At 42.2% G+C, this 22,632-nt stretch overlaps 1 protein-coding gene across 1 annotated transcript in view; it reads left to right on the plus strand.

Annotated features, from left to right (window-relative positions):
• MGAT5 (alpha-1,6-mannosylglycoprotein 6-beta-N-acetylglucosaminyltransferase) overlaps nt 1-22,632 on the plus strand; it is a 480,616-nt gene that overhangs the window by 87,700 nt on the left and 370,284 nt on the right. The window lies entirely within an intron of this gene.

Below are 22,632 nucleotides of genomic sequence, written 5' to 3' on the forward strand. Positions count from 1 at the left end.
GATTCCTCCCCAAAGGATATTTCAGTTAACCCTAAACCACCCCCCAACTTATGCTGTTCTTAACCTTCAAACAAACAAAACAACACAAATAACTCAAACACCCCCAACTACCCTCAATTGGGGGAAATGCTTCACCAGTCCTCTTTACCTTCAGAGGAAAAGGGAGAAATACCCGTGGTACTCCCTAGTAGTGAAACTACTCACACCTTTAGGGGAACTAAAGAATATTTGAATGTAATTAAATTTTTTTTTTAAAACATCCCAAACATTCCCCAGGTTTGTAAGATGAAACCTTAACCAGGCACCTTGCACAAAAAAAAATACTCCTGCTCACTTGGGAAATAAAATGTATTATCTTATTTAACAATTTAAGGTATATCAAACTTGACCTAGTTCCCTCCTCTTAGTTAACCAAAATCCAGAAAGATGGAAATGTATATAGGAAGATGTACATTATGCTATATGGGTTATAACCCTTAAGAGTTCTTATTTACATTTGATTTCCCAGAAAGTAGAAATCACCAAGAGTTACAATCCACCTAAGGTGATTAAGATATTTTATAAGACCATTTGATGACTGTATTGAGATGTTAATGAGGCTAAATACAATTATGCCTATCTATAGTCATACCATCACTACTCCATTTATATTTATTCCAACCTCTCACTCATTCATATCTCCTCCTTTTATCATTATATAATGTTGCAAAAGCATTCACCAATACAGACATTTCCCCTATTCACTCTATCTCATCCACCAAAAAATCAATCACTTACTACACTACAATCATTCCTAACTATACACATTCATTCAAATACACTAGTCCAAATTTATAGCAACCATGATTTAGCATACTCACTTAAATTTTAGATTTCATTGTAAGTAAATAAACCCTAAATGATCATTTCAATAACACACACATTCTGCACTCATATCTACCTATCATTCATACTCTCTCATTTAATTAACACTCCAACCATTCACCTTCAGTCATTCACTAGTCTTTAGTCATGACACATAGCAAAGCATATTACAAACGTTCTCTTACCAAGAGATCATTACACGGGGGGGGGAGGGGAAAAGAGTGCTTTGATCTGACTACCAGGAAGGGGAGTTGGGGAGGGAGGGTGGGGGGGGGCGTGTTCCGGTGCATTGCCTCGAGGGGCATGTGTAAAGCTGCGATGATCAGCAACAAGGTTTTCACGAAGAACACTCTAGGGTATCTTTGCTGATGAGGGGGGGGGGAGGTGGGTGAAAAAAGAAAAAAGAACAGCTCCTTCCGAAGTTCTGGAACTTCGCTAGCAGTGGGATTCGGAAAGTTAGAGATTAGAAACGTCCCGAAAATCCAGTAGAAAAGACACCAAAAGACTGGCAGCAGGGGTGGAGAGATCCATAAACGAAGGGTAGGCAAGAACAACCCCAGCGTAAAAAGGTGGCTGCGGAGATTACCCTTCCCCCGAAAATAAGAGGGAGAGGCAATGGGATCAGGGAGGACAGTTCTGAGCAAGCCCCAAAGTTCAGGCAGAGAAATAACTATGCGGCTTCTCCCCCGCTTCGATCTCTTCTCGAACTGCTTTGTGCGGCTTTGCAGAGGCAGATCGGATTTCTTCATACTACAGATAACTCCCCTCCCCCAAAAAACCCAGCGACGGAAAAAAGAGAGAGATCAAGCATTCACCAGTCACCTTTCAACCATTCATTAGCATATCCACCAGTCATTTATATTAGCAAATGGTGCAGTAAAGATATACAATAGAGCCGGGCTCCGCAAAGTTCAGGAGGCTTGTGGCGTTTTTTAAAGGAACAGGAGCCCGCCAAAAGTTTTCCATCAGATGCAACGGCGATCGATGGGAAAAAAGGGAAAGAGATATAAAAAGGGGAAATCAAACAGATATTCAGAAAAACGTTAATGGATAAATCATTTCCTTCTCTCAGGAAAATATAAAAGGTGAATCTTCCAGGGAAGAGGGAATCCTGTGATCTATTGGAGTGAAGAAGTCCGCTACCAGTTTTTCCTAGTGACGCAACAGCTTAGAACAGTAGTTAATCTTTTGAGAGAAACTCGTACAAAATTAACAATATAGCTCCTTCAAATTTGTATAAGTTAAGGAGAGACGTCTTCAGAGGGAGGGTTGGCTTTCAGTATTTCTTCTTCATCCGCCGCTGTTACTTCTATGGAAAGTGCCTTAAGCAACGCTCTGCCTGAGTCAATGTCCGCTGCTGTGTGTAAGTGGCCGTTTTTGTAAACCAATACGTCTGACGAAGGGCTCCATCTAAATCTAATGTTAGCCGCATGCAACTTAGAAACAAAAGGTCGTAGCTTTCTGCGTTTATCAAGTACTTCAGGAGGTAGGTCTAGCAAAGTTAGAATTTTTTTCCCTTTATACAGCAAAACCCCATTTGATCTCACTTCCTTTAGAATAAAGTCCCGTGTTTTAGGGAGGGCGAAGTGGACCAGTACATCTCTAGGTCTCCCTCTCCTGGCCGACGCCATTGCTCCCAGCCTTTGTGCTTTGGCTATTGATAAAGTACTTCCCGCCTCCATTTTCAGTGCAGATTTTAGCCATTTTGAAATAAAAGAAACCAAGTCAGTGGAATTCTCCTCTCCCTCCTCCAGGCCTCGAAATTTTAGATTGGAAGCTCTAAAACGGTTTTCTAGTATAAGAATTTTGTTTTCCAGAATAGACTCCTTTCTTTTAAGAGCTTTCACCTCGTCTTGCAGTACAAGGGCTGCTTCAGCCGTTTGCTCCGCCATCTTGGTGGTAACGGAGAGCTCTTCTGTTATTTCTTGTACTTTAGACTGGATAGGTTTGAGGAAGGAGTCCAATGATTCATTAAAATAGCGGTGTATGTCAGCTTTTAGGAGATTTAGATCTCTTTTACTTATCGGGGCGTCTTCATTTTCTATGCTGGGGCTGGGAGGATTAACATTGCTAGCCGCCATATTTAGTACAGATCTGGTTACAGGCCTACTAACCTCTTCCACAGCGTCCACTTTGAAGAAGTCTAGTACCGATTTTTTTTCTCTTGGGATAGTCTTCTTTTTAGTTTTGTTGTGTTGTCCCATCGAAAGCAGAGTTTATAATTGTGCCTGGTGACTCTAATATAGGCTATATAGGGGGAATGATCAGGAGCTCGATCAGACTGCGTCCACCATGTTCAAGCGACGCTCCGCCCCCTCGCCTTTTTATTGTTAATTGAATTGGCATGTGAATGAGCCTTTCCCCTCCTTCTCCAGCACATTGAAGTGGAGAGTGGCATATCTTTTATTTTAGAAAGAGGCACACCAGTACAAGTAGGAGGAGCTACATTGCTTCTTGTTTACCTTGCTGGTTGCTGCTATTAGATGCTTAGAGATTGCCCCCCCTAACTTGAATAATTAGAGCCGAACTTGGACACAATATCCAAATTACCAAAGTGAGCCACAGAAGAGGAGAGGGGTTAGACAATCTTAATGTGTGCGCTACAGTTTTGTTTGAAATAGAGCTCCTCACTTTTTAAATACATGAACAAGTGGGTTTTCTTCCTTTTTGTCCTCTGCAGAGGTTAATAGCAACTGCAGAAGGAATGAAGTGTTATCCAGATGAGGTTAAGCTGATTAGTGATTTTTGCATTTAGTAATGGAAGTTAAGAGAGAGATTAGGTCCTTAACAGTTCTGAGAAATGATCTGATCTTTCTTCATAACGGTTCTCTTGCATCACATGTTTGTGGTTGCAGGGCTGCAATCTTAGTCTCTTCTATTTTCACCTGACCTCTCCAGCCAGTTAAATCAAGAAAGGCATTTTTTCTCCTGCATTCCCTGCATGGCACATTGGACGGGTTAGCATTTGCTGTCTGTGAGGAAGGCAATCAACAGATTCTTTGCTTTTTTTCTCTTCTTTGGTCCCTTGTAGGGTGTATGAATAATTAGGCTGGAACTTAATATCAGTAACAGAAAGAGGAACCATAGGCATTGCCCCTTTCTCCCTCCCTGCTTTCAGCATATATAAGCAAATCCTTTTTCCTAGATGATTAGTGCTGCTGCAGTTAACAGAAAGAGCAGGGCAATCAGGGCTCACATTTATGACTCAGAAAGCCCCTCCCAGAGCCAGTGAGATGATGCAGTAATTTTCAGGAAATGCTGAGCATTAAAAAAACAGTGGGGCAGATCATGTTCCCTGTATCCCTGTCATATGTGTATCTGCTGGTGCTGAGTCAACTCTTTTCCCTCTGACTTATGTCGAGGAAATCAGAATCTGAGAGAAGTACTGGGTTTGCTGTAAGATCAGAAGGCTTCCACCTGTTCCTTCCCAAATATTGCAAGTAACTTTGTTCAGATTGGAACATCTTCAGCATTTACAAATGACCATGATTCATGTTGAATCTTGATGAGTACATTTCTGATTGCACAGGTAGTAGGGTTGCCAGTCCCCAGTTGGGGGCAGGGGATCCCCTGGTTTGGAGACCCTCCCCCCAGTTAAGTGTTATTAGAACGGGGGGGAGTGTCTGCTGAGCACTCAATTATTCCCTATAGAGACTGGTCCTCATAGGGTATAATGGATAATTGATCTATGGGTATCTGGGGCTGGGGGGGGGGTGTGACTTTTTTTTTTTAGGTAGAGGCTCCAAATTTTCAGCATAGGCATCTGATGTCTCTCCTCAAAAACCTCTCCAAGCTTCAAAAAGGTTGGGCAAGGGGAGTCCAATTCTTTGAGCCCCACATAAGGTGCTCCCATCCCCCAATATTTCTGATGGAAGGAAGGCATTTAAAAGGAGCACGGTCCTTTTAAATATGATGGCCAGAACTCCATTCGGAATTCAGTCATGCTTATCATAGCCCTGCTCCCCAGATATTTCCAGAGGCCTCAAAGTCCCAGATATTTTCTAAATCAGACTTGGCAACCCTATTTAGGGATCTTTTTCATTATGCAGAATGAGGCATTGAATTTTACATGGGAAACAGCCTTAGAATCTAGATGAAGGTGCGTGTCTTATTTTTGAATACTCCTGAAAGTAAAAAAAAAGTTCATGTATGGCAATTCATTGAAATGTATTGTGCAAAATATTTCTCCCTGATGTGCCATTTTACTATATTTAAAAAAAATGCAATATTTTTCTAATGCGTTGGCAATCAGGGCATTGCATCCTCTTCTTCTTGTTGTTATTGAGAACTAGCATGGTGTAGTGGACTGTGATCTGGGCAATCTGGGTTCAAATCCCCATTTATGTCATGGAAGCTTAGTGGATGACCTTGGGAGAGTCACACACTGTTAACCTGACATACCTCACAGGCTTGATAACGAGGATAAAATTCAAGAGAGGAGAATGATGTATGATTTTTTGGATCCCCATTGGGTGAAAGGTGGGATATAAATGAAGTAAACAAATGAAATAAATATGATCAGTTCTGTGGCAGTAAAACCACTGCTGCGTAGGATAAGGGTCCTTGGCCCAGATGTGTATTGGAATAGGTGTCAGAATGGAAATTCAAGCATGCACTGAGAATCTCCCTGTCTTGCTGTATTGCAAAACCATATTATGAAACTGGTCTTGCAGCAGGAAAAGATGAGAGCATTGCCGAGATGCCTCAGCAGTGTAGGGACTCTCCACCCCATTCCCATGTGAACAGGGCTCCTTTGTGGCATTATATTACCTCCCTTATGTGATCCCTTATTAGCCAAATGTGGCAGTAAAAGAAAATGGTGCTGGAAAAGGGGAGGGGGGGAGCCAAGTGTTTAAGATCAGTTATAAAAATGAGAAGTACCTTCGGTGGCTACTCTAATGGAGTATTTTGTGTTCCCTGAAAATCCCCTTTTATCCCTGAAAACTTTGCAAATGAAGATTCAATATAATTTGTGCACTGCTATTATATGTAATGCAGTTTTTGGCTACTGAAGATGTAATTGTGCTTGGACAAGTATTTTCTGTCTCCTTTGGGGTTATGAATCTAATCTCCTCCTCCAGTATGTGTTGAGATTATATGATGCAATGACATTGTTTTGAAAATACTACTTTAAAATAGTTTGAATTGGTATTTTTTCTAATGCGGCATCTTTATTAAGACAAAATTTCTGAAGGAGCAGTTTTATAGTATCCAAAGCACAGTGTCATATGTGCATCATGTGTTTGAATGATCAAAATTTTATGTCAATGTCTCAGTAGTTAAAATTATTATTGGTTTGCTGCTGTTGAAGATGGACAAACAAAATATATACTGTACTGGGTTGGATCCAGCAGTGGATCCAGCAGTTTTCACAGTGGGAAGTATTTTCACTGGTGGATTGAAGCTATCTTGGCTCACCTCTCCCATTGCAGCCCACACGGCCCCCCTAAATGCTGTTCCTGTGCTTCCATAGTAGAACAGTAGGACCTGCAGTAGAAATATGGAAGCACATTCCACTGGCAGAAATCCTTCCATTTGCGGGAACACCCAAGTATACCCAAACCTATATCCTGAAATTCTTGTTGTACACAAGATTTGAATTAATTTAGTGGCATTAATTTTGCTTTTATGTCCATTTAAGATAGTCAGAAAGTGGTGCTGACTCTGCCAACATGCAGTCACATGGAAACAGCAGACTTCTTAATGATTAATTAGCAATGGTACTCAGGGGTTGTTTTGTAGAAAACTAGGTGGTGGAGCTCATTAGCATAACTTATTAGCATATGCCTCTCCCACACCAGACAAAAGCAACCTGATGCAAGAAAGAAGAGCCCCAGGAGAGCGAGGCCTGCTTGGGCTGTTTGAGATCCAGCCAGCCCAAGCAGCCATCGCTCACCTGGGGCGCTCCTTGGCTGCCCTCCCCACAGTCCAAAATCACATAAGAGGTGAAGAAAAGGTGGTGTGGGCTTCTCCAGGGGATAATGAAGGCTGTTGAGGTTGTGGCAAAGCTCCTGCTGGCTGGCTGGCTGCCCGCTTTCTTAATCCAGGGATTGCTATGCAGCTGCACCTACTATTCAACGGACAAGGTAGGTGGGGAAGAAGAGGGGAACCCTCAGAAAGGTTCAGGAGCTGTGCTCCTGTGAGCTCCTGCTGAATTCAAGGCCTGATGGTACTCCGTATATATCAAGTAGATATAGTAAAAGCTTTGTTACTTAGCAGTCATGGGGAATGAATGTTGACAGTTAATCAGATGTGCCACTGCTAGGTACTCAAGCTTCTTTCTCTGTCCTACTGCCTACCTAGAAGAATCTGCTGTTACCAAATACCACTCTGTTGGGATCATCATGGTGATAGCCCCCATGCCTGGTAGGTCCCTGAGCCACAGAGTTGTCCTGTGCAGCAGAACACCCTGAGCTACTGAACTGTTCTGCACAACAGGACAAAGGAGCCAGCTGCCTGGGAGCCTCTGGTAGGTTGAGATGGAAGAAGGCAGTATTTAGCTTTGGCAACTGTTGTTGTTTATTTATTTCTCAAATTTATATCCCACCCTCCCCGCCAAAGCAGGCGGCTAACAACATTGTTGAAGTTTGAATTCAAATTAACTAAAATGATCCCAACATAAACGATATACAATCTTTGAGTTCACTTTTGTTGTTGTTGCTATTTGAGGCCATTTTTTCTTTCCATTGTTTTGCTTTTGCTTGCAGATGATGTTCTTTTAAAATGTATGTGTTTAATGTATCATTTTAGGAAAATAGCCTAAACAGTGTGGAAAAGGTTAATCCCACAACATAATTTTGCCTGTAACTATTAGGATGATAAACATAAACTCAGTCCAGTCTGAGAGAATAGTCATTTCTTTTCTGAGATAGGTGAAACATAAGTAAGGGGTGACTAGGCTGGGACTGGTGCTTATAAAGGAAAAAGAAGTAAAGTGGACTGGATTCAAGGCTGCCTAATTACGATCCTGCTGGAGAGTAATGAGAGGGAAGAAAAGATGGGAGACCCATCCCATTAGCTCCTACTATCAAGCTGGGAATACTGCTATTATTTATATTAATGCCAGTGATACAGGATTGGATAGATGAGAATAAAACAAATTGTAAAGCCAAGGGAACACCTCACATATTGCATTATGTAACTTGGAGGAAGGAACCTCTGTGTTTTTGTAGGCTGAAATAGGGAGAAAATCAAAGGACTTTTATTTGGGCACTTCTTGCTCCCTGGCTACAGTTGTCTCTGTATTTCCTGTACTGTTCTCTTCAAATTTTTGCTTTTCCATCGTTGCTGCTTTATTCCTGTAGTTGCTGGGTGGAGAGGAGAAGCAGCCTAATATGTTTTTTCTTTCCACAAAGCTGTTTGTTTTGGTGAAGGAGTTCGTCAATGAAGGAGAACTTGGCTAGGTTTGCTGCTGTGGACAAATTTGCTGCAGTATGCAGAGAGAGAAATATATTCCCCCCCTTTAGATTTGTCTTCTAATCTTTTTCTTCTTACCTTTGCTATGGACCTATATTTGTCAGATCCCTTGAGGCTAGCATTGTTAGTGAGTGTGGTGACAGCTGTGCCATATTAATGAGTCAGGAAAATAGGGCAGTTGTCTGGCTGTTGCAACCCCTGCAGAATATTTATCAGCCTTGTCATATATTTTAAGGCCACATTTCCTGATGCAGAAGTGGTGGTTTCATTTTATTTTTAAAAGAGAGAAGCAAGGGCAGAGACTACAGAAAGAAATTGATTAATTAACAAATTGGATTTTGAGACCTCATCAGTATGCTTGATAAGGTGGCATTAGCATGCAATATAATGCTTTTGGGAAGGTGCTGTAAACCCCAACAGATCTGTTACTGTGGATCTTCTTAATGTAGTCCGTCTTACTAATTTTCAAGCACTTTCAGTAAGAACATCGAATGTTCACATGTAACCAGTGCATCCTTATCACTGGTTATATTTTTTAATCGTTGGACATCTATAACACTTATGGACTACTAAACTGAGGGAAAACATAATTACTGATGCATAGAGTGAGACTATAAAGATGGGATGAAAACACTGAAACAGATAATTTATTTAAATATCATTGTCCCATGATGTGGAATCAAAGTGGCTTACAAAGTAAAAACATGTATAAGCAAAGTAAATTTAAAGAAAAAAACAACAACCCAGTAAGTGCCCAGCCCAAACCTTAAACAAGTGATAAACCACAAGACCATCCTGGGCTGATGCTGGTTCTACCAACATGGCTTTCAGAGGGTTTACAGGCCTTTGACACATCCCTGGCTTCAGGTTACTGGCAAAAGGGGAAGGGGCAGATACTCAATTCAGGTCTTTCTCTGCTGTCAGTGTTCTTCCCATGCTCTCTTTGTTCATTTGCCAGACAGGTAATGAGTGCAGTTCATTTGTCAAACCAGGTAATGAATGCAGTGTTGTTGAACTGTTGAATTACTTTTTGATTGGTGGTGGCTGTTGAGGATTTGGATCACAGATCTCTCCTATGGCCCATAGCAGTGCTGACTGCTAGGGACAGTGTCAACTGCAGATTTCTTTAGTGGCCTGTCATCTCCTAATAAGATTTACCATCAGTAGTGTTTGTACACAAAAGCCATTTTTACTACATCAATAGGACTTCAGCAAAATGCTTAGTTTCAGTTTATAGTCCATGTTTAGTTCAGTTTAATTGAAAATTATGGAAATTTAAGTTAAATTTAAAGTCAAATGAAATTCCCAAGATACAGAGTTGGGGGACTAGAATGTTATGAGCCCTGTTACATTGGCTAGAGCTTACATGGCTCCTTCTAGTTGTTCGATGGGTGGATCTCACAACTGTTAGGTAAAAACAACTCCTGGCTTGCATTGCCTTCTAAACTTTCCAGGGAGTCTAGCAGGCTGCACAGAGTTTAGAGAGCGTTGGGTGTGCTCAGGTCATCCCACTCCCAGAACTTCAGGCTCCTTTTAAAATGATGGGCCCTGAAGTGCTTTTCCTCCTTTGCATCATCATCCCCACCTTTTTAGCACTATCTACAGTTGTTTGGAGCTGCAGATTGCCTATTAATTGGACTTGTGTTATCTGAGTGCTAGTCATTTGCCTTTAAGGCAATCTTTGAAAGTGGAATTACTTTAGAGACAGCACTTTATATAAACCTGCGGTGTTCAGCTGGTTTATATAACCCCTGTTATGTGCATTAATTTTGCATTTTCATGCGGTCTAGCATGTTTGTTGTTAGGATAAAGATATTATGTATCAAGAAGATTTTAAGATAATGCCTTTTGAAATAGTTGATGGTAGCTGCCCAAAGGAAGTGTTTGCGCATTTATACAGTATTTGTACACTGAGCCAGGATGTTTTCTTTAGTTTTGCCTCTGCAGTTAAATATGAGATGAGGCAAGCCACTGCTAAAGTTGAACAGCAGATTGAGATCCCAGTGCACCTGATCCCTTATGTACATAAATTGTTCCTTTGCATAGTGGATTACAATAGCTGCTAATTTCAGATATTCGCCATTTGACCAATGATCTGTGAGAAGCTACAACAAACATTTCCATTCTATTCTTAAGAAAACATGAAGGCAAGCACATAAAAGTTCATCAGCAGTGTTTCCACAAACAAGTTTTTTAGTAATATTTGTATTCTTAACTCAATGAGAACACACCCTGAAATATATTCAAATAATATATCTGCTCTGTATGTAAGAAAATCATGTAACATTGCTGTGGGAGATATTAAACAGATAGCCCACTTTTCAAAATGCTTTGGAGAATTTAGAGAGAATGAGATAACATTTTAGGGCTAATTGATAAATTACAAATTAATTTTGTTAAGCCCAGATGGTACGGATCTAAGAGTTCTTCAAGAAATTGACTAGGCAACTTGTCACTAAACACATGGTGTGGAATCAAACTGGCTTACAATCTTTACTAGAAGATTGCAAGGCAGCCATCATGATTGACTTTTAAAAATGGGATACAGGATGGAGCCATAGAATTACAGGTCCATTAGTCTGCCCTGGAACTGGTGGAAAGTATTGCTAAAGGTTATAGAAGAGGCAGTCTTACTGAAGAAGACATGCTTATTCAACCTTTAAGAGCTCTTGGACAGTGTCAGCAAATATTTGGATCCAAGAAACATATATTTGGACTGCCAAAAACTCTTTGATAAGTCATTTGCAAGAGCTTTCTGAGTAAATGGTCCTTCTCCCTCTGAGTCGGAGGCCATTTTGGGTGTTTCCCACTTTCGTGTCAAGGAGGCAGGAAATAGAATGATTCCTCTTCCTCTGACCCTGGAACACCCATCTCCTCAGTTTCTTTCCTGCCTCAAGAGGGAGAGCAACTATTTGGATTAGCTCCAAAGGATTAGAGTACCTTACTTTACTTTCTACTTATTTCTTTCCTCTTCCAACCTTACTCATTCTTACTCTTATTATTACTTTTATTTCATCACCTTACCTGATCTAGATTTTCCCTCTGCCATCTTCTTTCTTCTCTCAACTTCCCCTCCCTCTCTTGCAATCAGCGAGGGAACGGCGTTGACGTGGTTACTTCAAAGCGACCGCTTTGCCGCGTATTGCAAGAAGCAGCGAATGGAGGGCTTCAGAGATGAATTTCTTGAAGACGCGTCTTTCCCTGGCTCTCAAGCAGCGGAAAGGAATCCTTTCTGGCATGTCTTCTCAGCTTGCTGCAGTTCCCGGCAACGTTTCCCACTCTAGTGACTCAAGTCACCATGGGCAGAAGCGTCCAGGGTCAGCAATGGATGTATTCGAGGCTCCTCACCAGAGGATTACAACTGGCAGCAGCCACTTTGAAGGCAGTTTTTTGGCGCGAATTGCACCCAATTGGCACCCTGATTTCCAAGCCATGTCTGCTTCACTAGTTGCCAATCTCCAGTCAGGAGCCACTCTGGGAGGCCAGCCCCTGTTGGATTGCCTCCGATGTGGACCCAGACCTGATTCAATGGTGTGGTAATGTATCCAACTTTCTGGGGCTCTTTCCTAAGGAATTAATGACTGTGCTTCAGCAAACTATTAGGACTGATATATTTAATTCTTGCCGCGCAGGGCCACAGGCATGGGATCAGTCGGGTCCAGATCTCCTTCCCCTCCTCCTCCTCCACGTTGCCTGGAACAAAACCTGTCCAGAGATGGCAGTTGGCTAACTAAGGCAGCCAGAAAGCAGATCACTGGGCTTAGATTCATAGAGGAAGAATCAGAGGAAGTTCATTCTGATGCTGAATCACAGTCCAAAGATCAAGAGAGCCAGTTTAGTGTAGTGGTTAAGCGTGCGGACTCTTATCTGGGAGAACCGGGTTTGATTCCCCACTCCTCCCCTTGCAGCTGCTGGGTCAGCCATAGCTCTGGCAGAGGTTGTCCTTGAAAGGGCAGCTGCTGTGAGAGCCCTTTCCAGCCCCACCCACCTCACAGGGTGTCTGTTGTGGGGGAGGAAGGGAAAGGAGATTGTGAGCCGCTCTGAGACTCTTTGGAGTGGAGGGCGGGATATAAATCCAATATCATCATCATCATCATCTCTGATGAGGAGGTGGAGGATGTCTGTGTTTCTGAACAGTCCACTCTTTTCTTTAAAGCTGATGATTATAAATACTTATTAGCCAGAGTCATGGTGGCATTGGCACTCCAGGATTCTTCCTCTGAGGAAGAGGCTACCAATGCTGAAACCAACCACAGGAATAAGACTACTGAGGATAGGGAATTTTTTCCAGGTTCACACACAACAGCTAAAGTCTTCCCCTTCCCCCAATTCTTTGAGAGACAACTCAAAGGGGAAACCCTAACTCCAACTGTCAATTCCCTGGTTTTGTGAAAAAGCTATATGACTTTACCTGTCTTTGCAAATGAGATGTTGCAGGTTCTGACGGTGGACGCCCCGGTGACAGCGCTTCAGAATCCAGGGTTGGTGTCAGAAGATGACCACGGTTCCCTTTGGGACAACTGGGACAAGGAAATGGATCTGGCATTAAAGAGATCAAGAAGTGGTGGCCATGGCAATAAAGGTGTTCACAGCATCCACTATTGCATCTAGAGCAGCCATAGTCTGGGCTAGGAGATTCACCCAGTTATTGCTGAAAACCAACAAGAAGCTCCTGGACTGGAACCACTAGAATACTTAAAACAGAACTCTCTGCCGACGCATCTCTGGACGCACTCACTTTTTGCTCCAGAGGTTTATCTTCAGGAGCTGTAGTCAGAAGAGGCATTTGGCTGAGGGCATGGTCTGCGGGGACAGTCACTCCAAACATATTGTAATTTCTTATCCTTTTCAAGGGAAAAAGCTTTTTGGTAGCGCCTTAAACAAGATCCTGGTGGAAGCTAAGGACAAAAAGAAAGCCATGCCAAAGAACATTCGGAGATTTGATAGAAGAGGTTTTTCTTCTCATTCCTTTCGTTCTTCACACACCTTGGCCAGACCTAGACAAGACAACAAAAAATCATCCTGGAATCAGCTAAGACAGTCCTTTAGAAGAGGATTCAAGAACTCCAGATTCTCCAAACAGAACTCAGACTGTATGGACAAGCAGGATCAGGAGTCAAAGTCCAACAAGGCGTGACTGGCTTTCAATTCCAGTGGGGGGAAGACTACAACACTTCCAAGACGTCTGGGAGGATTCTGCAAAATTCACCCATTCTTTTTAAATGTTCCAGGACTGACTGACTGACTGATTTGTTCTAAAACTTTTTCAGGTATAGACGTCAAGCTGATGGGTCGGTAGTTATCCGGACAACATTTGCCTGCCTCCAATCTTCCGGCACCTCTCCTGTTCTCCAAAAATTCTCAAAAATAATAGCCAGAGGCTCAGAAATTACATCCGCAAACTCTTTTAGAACCCTTGGATGCAGTTCATCTGGCCCTGAGAACTTTGTTTCATTTAAAGAAACTAGATGTTTATGTACTACCCCTTTGCTAATCCTAGGTTGGAACTTCATACCCTCATTATATGTTCTGTTTTTGCCATGTTGATGGTTTATAGTCTGGTCTAAAACCAGTCACACCACGTAGACAAGTTGTAGCATTAGCTTCAGTCCAGGGTCTGGTACAGGAAAAGGACATTTCCAAACATGCAGACATTCAGAGGTTCCTGAGGGGGGCCACACTTAAGTGTCCTCCACAAACACACAGATTTCCAACATGGCACTTACATATTGTTCTATCTGCGCTCACTAAACCACCCTTTGAACCTATCCAGAACATTTCTTTAAAGTGGTTACATTTGAAAACCATCTTTCTAATAGTGATTACCTCAGCAAGAAGGGTTTCGGAAATTAATGCACTTTCTGTGAAAAGGGAACTCTGTGTCTTTCACAAGGACATGCACGGATCCCACCTTTCAACCCAAGGTGGTGTCAAGATTTCACAAGTCCCAGGAACTTCATTTGTCTTTATTCTGTCCGGATCCTAAACATCCCATGGCATACCCTGGATGTCCAACGTTGTCTTAAAGCGTACTTAGGACCGAATCAATCCGAAAGATGGATGCTATCTGGGTCTGAAAATATCAACTTCAGCTATCAGCTACGCTATTAAACAATGTATCACAGAGGCTTACAGTGCATTGAAGCTGGAAGTACCCAAGGAAATCACAGCACATTTGGCCAGACGTGCAGCGACCAATGCTGCATTCAACAAACACGCTTCAATAGATGAAATATGCAGGGCTGCAAGATGGTCCTCTATTTCAGCTTTGGTTCGTCACTACAAACTGAACACTTATGGCTCAGCAGAAGCAGCATTTGGCAGAAAAGTCTTACAACATGTGTTCTTGGAATAGAGTGATGTCCCTCCCAGTCATTAGTCTACTGCTATAGGAGTACCCGAGATGGCCTCCGACTCAGAGGGAGAATGACCATTGGTACTTACCATGAGGGGTCATTCTCCTCTGAGTACAGGAGGACATCTTGCCCACCTCTCTATATCACTCCTACCCTTTATAGTCTGCTCTGCCATATCAGTCAAGTGGCCAAGTTTGCGGATGACACTAAATTGTTCAGGGTGGTGAGAACCAGAGAGGATTGTGAGGAACTCCAAAGGAATCTGTTGAGGCTGGGTGAGTGGGCGTCAACGTGGCAGATGCAGTTCAATGTGGCCAAGTGCAAAGTAATGCACATTGGGGCCAAGAATCCCAGCTACAAATACAAGTTGATGGGGTGTGAACTGGCAGAGACTGACCAAGAGGGAGATCTTGGGGTCATAGTAGATAACCCACTGAAAATGTCAAGACAGTGTGCGTTTGCAATAAAAAAGGCCAACGCCATGCTGGGAATTATTAGGAAGGGAATTGAAAACAAATCAGCCAGTATCATAATGCCCCTGTATAAATCGATGGTGCGGTCTCATTTGGAGTACTGTGTGCAATTCTTGTCACCGCATTTCAAAAAGGATATTATAGCATTGGAGAAAGTCCAGAAAAGGGCAACTAGAATGATTAAAGGGCTGGAACACTTTCCCTATGAAGAAAGGTTGAAATGCTTGGGACTCTTTAGCTTGGAGAAATGTCGACTGCGGGGTGACATGATAGAGGTTTACAAGATAATGCATGGGATGGAGAAAGTAGAGAAAGAAGTACTTTTCTCCCTTTCTCACAATACAAGAACTCATGGGCATTCAATGAAATTGCTGAGCAGACAGGTTAAAACGGATAAAAGGAAGTACGTCTTAATCACCCAAAGGGTGATTAACATGTGGAATTCACTGCCACAGGAGGTGGTGGAGGCCACAAGCATAGCCACCTTCAAGAGGGGTTTAGATAAAAATATGCAACAGAGGTCCATCAGTGGCTATTAGCCACAGTGTGTGTGTGTGTGTGTGTGTGTGTGTATAATTTTTTTGCCACTGTGTGACACAGAGTGTTGGACTGGATGGGCCATTGGCCTGATCTAACATGGCTTCTCTTATGTTCTTATGTTCTTATCTGTTTTTTCCCCTGCTGCTTCACAGTTCTATCTGTTAATGCTTGGTGCACTTTAATTCGTTATTATTGCTGTTTGCTGTTTGCTTTTTCTGAGTAAGGTTGATAGTCTAGGAACTGTTTCTCGGAGTACCTGAACTGAGGAGATGGGTGTTCCAGGGTCATAGGAAGAGGAAGAATAATAATTCTATTTCCTGCCTCCCTGACATGAAGGTGGGAAACACCCAAGATGTCCTCCTGTACTCAGAGGAGAATGACCCCTCACGGTAAGTACCAATGGTCATTTTATGGGCTGTTAATTGCTTAACTAACAGAAACAGAAAATAGGAGCAAATGAGCAATCCTTAGAATGGAGCAATATAGGCCCCTAAGGAACTATATTGGGAGTGATGCTATTTAATTTTTTCATAAATGACCAGGAATGAGAAATGAGGGAGCTAAATTTGTATAGATACCAAAATATGCAGCATGATGAAGAGTACCAACAAAATGATTTCAGACTGCGTGAGTGAACAGTTAAGAGTTAGAGATACATATTAGAATTAAAAATGGTATATTTACATTGATGAAGTCTGAAATGCTTGTGACTCTGCAGAGTAGGGATCCTGGCTGAACAATAAAGATAAGAGAGACAAAGAAAAACAAATGGTGGACTTACAAAAAGAAATAGGTAAAAAAGAAAAAGAATTTTAAAAAGACTGGGGAAAAAGAAAATGTTGCGGGAAATTACTATATTACAGGGTCAATTGAGACATTTATTGAATAAGGAGGAGGAATGGAACTCAAAAAGTCTGCAGCGGAAATATTTTGAGGGTGCTAACAAACCTGGGAAATATTTGGCATGGCAAATGAAGAAAAAAAGAGAGAATAAATTTATAAACAGAATTTTATCGGAAGGTAAAGACATTGTGGATCAAGCTGGAATTAAAAGGGAATTTTACAAATACTACGCTAAACTATTTAAAGGTCAACAAGTAGACAAAAAGAAAGTAGAAATGTATTTGCAGAGAATAAAAGTAAAGTCCTTAACAGAAAGCATGGAAAAAAACTTTAAACGAACCAATTGAAAAAACTGAAATTGAAGCAGCAGTAAGTTCAATGAAATTAGGCAAAGTACCGGGTCCTGATGGTTTTTCAGCAAAATTTTATAAAGTTCTGGTAGATTCATTAGTACCTAAACTTCAAAAATTGATGAATAGTATTAGACAAGTTGGGAAAGTGCCAAATACACGGAAGGAAGCAGTTATTTTATTGATACCAAAAGAAGACAGAGATGCCACGAATGTTAAGAATTATAGACTGATTTTGCTACTTAACAATGACTATAAGATATATGCTAGGATACTAGCAGAACGACTCAAACAGCATTTGAATATTTTTATACAAGAGGAGCAAGCAGGTTTCCTCCCCAGAAGACAAATAAGAGACAATATCAGAACAGTAATAAATATTGTAGAATACTATGAAAAGCATCTGGAAAAAGAGGTTGCATTATTCTTTGCCGATGCAGAGAAAGCTTTTGATAATCTGAATTGGTACTTTATATTTGCGGTGATGGAGAAATTGAAATTGGGAGATGATTTTATAAGAATGGTCAAGGCAATTTATACAGAACAACAAGCTAAACTTTGTGTAAATGCAGACTTGACGGAGCAAATGACAGTTAGCAAAGGAACAAGACAAGGTTGCCCTCTATCTCTGTTGTTATTTATAATGACTTGATTTTGCTGATGCAAATCAAAGAGGACAAAGAAATAGAGGGACTGGAATTGAAAGGCTTTTCTTACAAATATAGGCCATTTGCTCTTCCTGCCCAAACAGTCAAATGCTCTGCAAGAAGGTGCTCCCTCAGTCTCTCTTTCTGCATTGTGAGGACACAGCTGTTCTAGCCTGGTTTGTTTTGTTTTTTTCTAGTGTTATTCTTGGTGGAAATCTTTTCCCCTTTGCCTTGACAATGTCACAGAAGGCTTTTCCCCCTCAATATACTCAGTGTGGTATAAAAATGACTTGCTCTAATGAGCACCTTCTCTGCCTTTTCTGTCGATGAGGCCCATAATATGGAAACAGAAGATGGAGACAAGGGAGAGTAACCTTGGTCTGGAATGTGCACCCTTGACTTACCAAAACATTATGGACCTGAGAACTCTTTTAAATATATTCTGGAACTGAAATTGTGTTCCCAGAATTCTGGCATGTAAGGCTGGAGTCATTAGGTTATCTGTGTATATATTAGTTTTCACTTTACTTCATTCTGGCAAGGAAAGGCTTTCTTTGTCCATAAGTGTTTGCTTTGCTGATTTATCTCAAATAAAGCTTCTTCTGCATTCATCTTCTAGTTATTTGACTTTGGCTTAATGTAGTTATTTGCCCTTTACTTCAAAGATCTTCATTGGCTGAAGTTGAGGTGGTAAATTATAGGCCACTTTCCAGTTTATCTATTCTGGGAAAGGGATAGAATTTGTGGTGGCAAAGCTGCTCCAGGGGTTCCGGGATGACACATCCATTTCAATTGAGCACATCCATTTCAACTTGTTCTGAGTTCTATCCAAGATGCTGGCAGTGACATTTAAAGCCCTTTGTACTCTAGGGCCCACATATCTGAAAGCTGATGTCTTCTGATAAGTTCCTGTGTGCCAGCTTCAGACTTCAAGTTGCCACCTTCTGGCTGTTCCCCTGCTTAGGTTGGCCTGCTTGGCATTGCCAGAGACTGGGCCTTTTGCATTGTGGCTCCACTCTGTGGAATGGGCTCCCTGAAGAGGTGAAGGGAGTTCCCTCACTAGAGATCTTCAGCAGCCATTGCAGCCCTTTCTTGAATAGCACACATTTTTTAGGGGGGAAGGGTAGGCATCCCAATCCTCCCGCCCTGGCGGGCGTCTCTTGGATTTCTAGCTCCTTCCCCCGCCCCCCCCAATGGAAGCGGGAGGAGGGGGAAGGGGGGCGATCCGCGAGTCCGGTTGCTTTTCAGCCCATCTACACTGAAGTGGAGAAGAGGCTGCAGCGCAGCGGCGTCGCCCGCTCTGCCTCTGAAGTCAAATGAGAGAAGGGGATGGTGGAGGCAACGGGAAAAGTGAGCCACAGAACTGGACGTCCCACGACGCTCCTTGCTTCCCGCTGCCGTGATCCACCGACGCACCAGCCTCCCGGCCTAATCACCTCCCCGTTCAGAAACAGCGTGCAAGCATGCTCCCTGCAGCCCAAACACGCTGAGAGGACTGCCGAGACGGGGAGCGGAGGCTTCAAAACAAGCGTTGAAGCCCCGCCCCCTCCAGACGCGGCCGAAAGCGCACTGAAGAGTCCTCTCTCAACACATACATTGGATCCCTCCTTCTTCCATTGGATTTCTTTGCAGAATTGGCAGGTAGTCTTTACTTTCCCTCTTGATCTGTCCCTCTCTTATTTTCCAAACCACATGTACACCTTTAGCCCAAAGAGTATCCCTTGTTCCAGTTTGGAGCAGTTCTGCTGTTTGTTGCTATATTTAATAAGATAATGAATGTGTCTGTGTTTTTGATTTAGTACTTCTAGTATTTGCTTAAGGTTATTTCCCCCTGCACACACACACACACACACACACACACACACTACTGTACCAACTCTCTGAATAAATTTTGTATCCCTTTTAAAATCAGATCTCTGCCATCCTTTTCCAACTGAAAACTTGCTCCTCACTGTTGCCACTTGAGGTAAAAGATCTTGGTTTTCTTTGCTTTGTACAAACATGCAAAGCTAATTCTCCTTGTTGATCTGAACATAATATTCATGTGTTTGTTGTGTGGGCATGGTAACATTTGCATAGGTATAAGTTATAACAACACCATATAATTTGAAGAATAAGGTGGTATGATCAGCCGTGTCTCTGGGCAGTGAGCTACTTAACCAAGGGTAAACACCAGTGAGTATATTTTTTCTAATATTAGTGCCATTATTTTCAGCAAATATTGGCTACTTACAAATATTAAAATCTAGTACAAAAATTAAAATCCATAAAACACAGTGTGTTAAGAATGCCTGTCTTTTTTAACATGCTGTTTTGGGAGGAGGCTTTGCGCTTGTAGCCGCCACCACCTCCTGTGGCAGTGAATTCCACATGTTAATCACCCTTTGGGTGAAGAAGTACCTCCTTTTATCCGTTCTAACCCGACTGCTCAGCAATTTCATTGAATGCCCACGAGTTCTTGTATTGTGAGAAAGGGAGAAAAGGACTTCTTTCTCTACCTTCTCCTTCCCATGCATAATCTTGTAAACCTCTATCATGTCACCCCACAGTCGACGTTTCTCCAAGATAAAGAGCCCCAAGTGTTTTAACCTTTCTTCATAGGGAAAGTGTTCAAAACCTTTAATCATTCTAGTTGCCCTTTTCTGCACTTTTCCCAATGCTATAATATCCTTTTTGAGGCGCGGTGACCAGAATTGCACACAGTATTCCAAATGAGACTGCACCATTGATTTATACAGGGGCATTATGATACTGGCTGATTTGTTTTCAATTCCCTTCCTAATAATTCCCAGCATGGAATTTGGGCACAAGTAGATTTTTCTTGAAAAGAGGTGGAAATGAAGCTTCGGAGCTCAAATCTGATACTGCTGAGGGAATGATGCTTCATATTGCAGTAAGAGAGAAACGGCAAGCGAGTTTAAACAAATTCTAAGAGTAAAAGACTGTTTGACTTTTGCAGTGGTATGATGAAGAGCTACTTCTAGAATATCCATATGACAAATCTTTATTTTGGTTAACAACAAAGCACCATTCTTTAAAACTCAGATTTCATGCTTTTTTTTTCTTTTTTCTTTGCACTGGCAAAACACAACATTGTAGGTTCTTTTAGAGTGCAGGAACCTGAGCCACCATCAACACTTGACTGTAGAGTAGGGTTGCCAATCCCCAGGTGGGGGCGGGGGATCCCCCAGTTTGGAGGCCTTCTCCCCGCTTCAGGGCCGTCAGAAAGCGGGGGAAGGGGAGGGAAATTTCTTCTGAGAACTCTTATTCCCTAGGGAGAGTTATTCCCATAGAAAATCATGGAGAATTGATCCGTGGGTATCTGGGGCTCTGGGGTGGGGCCTGTTTTTTGGGATAGAGGCATCAAATTTTCAGTATAGCATCTAGTTCCTCTCCCCAAAATACACCCCAAGTTTCAAAAAGATTGGACCAGGGGGTCCAATTCTATGAGCCCCAAAAGAAGGTGCCCCTATCCTTCATCATTTCCTATGGAAGGAATTGAAAAGGTGTGCCGTCCCTTTAAATGTGATGGCCAGAACTCCCTTTGGAGTTCAGTTATGCTTGTCACAGCCTTGATCTTGGCTCCACCCCAATGTCTCCTGGCTCCACCCCCAAAGTCTCCTGGCTCCACCCCCAAAGTCCCCAGATATTTCTTGAATTGGACTTGGCAACCCTAGGGAAGGGAGATATTTGGGTTTTTAATTTCTGATGTTTTAATTACTTGTAAACCTCCTCAAGCCAAACTAAAAGTCTGGGTGAAGACCTTTTAACAAAACATTTAAAAAAAACAATAAATAAAGAGATATCAGTTTAAATGTTGAGGGAACATCCTCCACAGTTTGTCAGGTTAGAAAGAAAGAAATGTTGCTTTTTTAGAATACTGCAATGCACAGTTTAGACTTGACAAAAAACAATTTGCACCAGTCTTCATTTGTTATGAAAAGACAAAAGCCTGCTTTCTCATAATATATCTCTGTGTTTAATACATGAAGCAACTGAGTATGGGTTAAGGAATTTTCAGATGAGTAAAAGCTTCATTCCACTGTGTGTGGTCTCTGTGCTGGGGGAAAGCTCTGTTTTAAAGAAGGGTAGAATTTCATCCAGCTAGTCATTAAAATCAATTTTCTTTCTTACTTGATTCAGGTGTTTCTGCTAAGGCAATAAAAGATTTCTGCTGTTCCCTAAACAGTCTGGCAGTCTGGGGGGAGTGCCAGCATAGGGGAAATGGGGAGCCATGTTTACAGCTAATGATATCAGCTAGAAAAATCAGAGAATCTGTCAAAGTGGTAAGATGTTGCCAGAGTAGGTAAATCTTGTAAACAATATAATCAAAGATGCAAGAAGGGAGGGAGAAAGGAAATTTTCCAATTTTAAAAGTTTCATTTTTATGTACTTTGAGAAAATTGCTAGCTTCTGAGAGCAGGCAAGAAACTAAAATAGAGTCCAGGTATTTATATAACTGTTTTGGAATTGGCCCCCCTTGGTTATTTGTATGATTGTAGCAGATCAAACACAGTCTGTGTCATCATATAAATTGCAGGGGCTATTTTCATGACTTTCACATGTAGACTTGCCTTCAAATGGTACCTCTGTGAGTGCTTTGAAAAGCTACTCCTGTGCTAACATGCCTGCACAATTCCAAGATGTGTCTGCCACTGCCCTGCATTTTTAGATGCAAATATTTGTTACTAGGTATAAGGTCTGTTGTGAAGAAAAACTACAGGCTCAGGAAAGAGGATCTGGACGAATGCCCCCCATCCTTGCTGCCTTCCCACCTATCCAAGTGAAGGCATTCACTCCCCCCCACCAATTGTATCTTCCCACCCACCCTCCAACTACCACCCCCCAACCACTTTTTCCTCTCAACTACCCGCACTCCCTGGGCACTCCACTACTGCCCCCACCCATGACATTTAGTCACCCTCCACCTTTTCTGTCTTCCTCCCCAGCCTCCAACCCTTGGCATTCACTCACCCCCCCCAGCTGTCTTCCCACCCACCCCGCAGCTGAAATGGATGCTGGCTTTCTATTTTCCCCTGCACATGTGTGTGTTTCCCCGTGTCTGTGGTGGCTCAAAGCCCTGAAACAGGCCCAGAATGGTTAGAAGGAAGAATAATTATGGCGGGTGCAGGGGGACATGATG

This window comes from Heteronotia binoei, chromosome 16, assembly GCF_032191835.1.
Source record: "Heteronotia binoei isolate CCM8104 ecotype False Entrance Well chromosome 16, APGP_CSIRO_Hbin_v1, whole genome shotgun sequence".
Lineage (NCBI taxonomy): Eukaryota > Metazoa > Chordata > Lepidosauria > Squamata > Gekkonidae > Heteronotia > Heteronotia binoei.